General features: G+C 42.0%; 1 non-coding gene across 1 annotated transcript; it reads right to left on the bottom strand.

The window, feature by feature from the left end:
• Positions 1-210: 210 nt before the first annotated feature.
• Positions 211-319, bottom strand: LOC136495108 (small nucleolar RNA R71). Its single transcript, XR_010768889.1, has one exon. It is a non-coding gene; the product is annotated as a small nucleolar RNA R71 (small nucleolar RNA).
• Positions 320-2303: the final 1984 nt, after the last annotated feature.

Raw genomic sequence — 2303 nt, 5'->3', positions numbered from 1 at the left:
ATGCTAGTGCTCATCTCTAACACTTCCTGGAGATCTACAACACTTTCACCATCAAGGGAGTAACCAAGGACGCCATACTACTTCGCCTCTTCTCATTTTCACTTTTGGGGAAGGCAAAGCAGTGGTTCTACGCCAACAAAGACAGAAACACTACATGGGATAACTGCTCCACTACCTTCCTAGCAAAGTTCTTTCCTATGGGCAAGACCAATGCTCTGCGTGGGAGAATTTCAAGTTTTCAACAGCAACATGATGAATCTATCCCTGAGGCATGGGAACACTTTTAAGACTATATATCAGAATGTCCTCATCATGGGATGAAGAATTGGCTACTCATGCAGACTTTCTACCACGGGTTGACCAATAGTACCCATTAGACCATGGATGCTACTGCTGGAGGTGCATTCTTGTCACTTACACTTCCAGTTGTGACCACTCTTGTAGAGAAGATGGCCTCCAACCAAGGCTGGAATGAAGAACGTGTTCAGACCCGCAAGAGAGGTGGAGGTATGCATTAACTCAAGGAGGTAGACATGCTATCTGCCAAGATGGACCTACTGATGAAGAAGCTCGAAGACCGAGCTAATAAAAAGCAAGAAGTCATGCACATTCATGATTCATGCATGACGTGTGAAGTATGTGGCAACACTAGGCATTCAGGGAACAACTGTCCTGAAACCCAAGAGGATGTGAACTTTGTCAACAACAACTACTATCGTCCTCAAAAGAATCAAGGATGGAACCAACAATAGAGGCCAAACTACCAAGGTAACTACCAAATTATCCCTCAATGTAATAATTATAATAACTTCAATCAACCACCCTTGAGAAAATTAATTGCTGGCCAATCTAGACTTATGGAAGGATTGTCTAAGAAGGTAGCTGCCAATGATAAAATTCTAGAAAATATAAGTAATAGAATGGATAGCTTTGTTTATGCTATTAAGAACCAACATAGCTTTAATAAAATGATAGAATCACAAATAGCTCAGCTGGCGGCTGTTGTTCCTCCATCCGACAAAGGTAAGATTTTGGGGCAGCCGGAAGATCTAGAAACTGCAAATCTTGTCGATATTCACAATGCAACTTTCTACTACACGCAACCATCAGAGGGAAGGTGGATAGATTACACCCTACTCGACAAGAAAGGTCATCCAGGAAGACCTATCATCCCTATCGCTATTGGACCTTACATCTTCCAGGAAGCTATCTGTGACTTCGGAGCAAGTGTCAACATCATGCCTAAGGTAATCTATGATAGAATTAATGGAGATACTTTGTTGTACACAAATATGCATTTGCAGTTTGTAGATCAGTCACTCTACTACCCCAAGGGAGTTCTTGAAGATGCCATCATCTAAGTGGGACAATCATTTGTTCCTAAAGACTTTGTGGTTTTGGAAACAAGTGGAGATGAAAGGGCACCCATTATCTTGGGCCGACCTTTCTTGAGCACCGCAAAAGCCATCATCTACACAGACAGTGCTAAGATCTATTTTACAATCAAGGACAAGAAAGAGAAGTTCTCTTTCAAGAACCGCATCTTACAATCTCCTAGTCATCCACAAAAGGCATACCTACCTAAAGAGACAACAGTGACCAAGAAGAAGAACAACCGAAGAAGGAGGAAGAACAAGACCAGTTAGCCACAAGAAGAAATGGTCAACATGATCAACACACTCTAATATGAGTACGACCACCTCCTCGCTTCACCATTCCTTGCTAAGAAGGATGATCTAGGCATACCGACGATCAAGTGTACTATTGGAAAAAGAATCTTCCACAAGACCTTCTGTGATATTGGATCAGGCGTCAATATAATGTCCAAGGTAACGTATGAATATTTATTTGGTAATGAACCTTTGTTCCCTACATATATGTAGTTACAGATGGTGGACCAATCAATCCAATTCCTTGAGGGAATAGTGAGGGACGTTATGGTAAGAATACAAGATCACTATGCCCCTGTCGATTTCATGGTCCTAGACATGGGAGAAGAAGAAGACGGTACACCCATCATCCTTAAAAGACCATTCCTCAATACCACCAACGTGATCATCTATGTTGAATCTGGACAAGTCCACTTCTAATTTCCTGGAGAAAAGATACGCCGTTATTTTAATAGTTATACTACTTATGAACAGCCCAAGAAGAGCCGCTATAGGAGGAGACGTCAATCATCCCAACATCAAAGGAACCAACCCCGATGAAATGAATGGGGAGATGAAGAACCTGAAGCACCTGTAAAAGATGAACCTACACTGCCTAAGACAAGTCCACAGTCTAGGCAGGTGTGGAAACAA

This window comes from Miscanthus floridulus, chromosome 11, assembly GCF_019320115.1.
Source record: "Miscanthus floridulus cultivar M001 chromosome 11, ASM1932011v1, whole genome shotgun sequence".
NCBI classification, from domain to species: Eukaryota; Viridiplantae; Streptophyta; class Magnoliopsida; order Poales; family Poaceae; genus Miscanthus; species Miscanthus floridulus.
The sequence above is the reverse complement of the archived record's forward strand: the minus strand, read 5'-3'. Positions and strand labels throughout refer to the sequence as shown.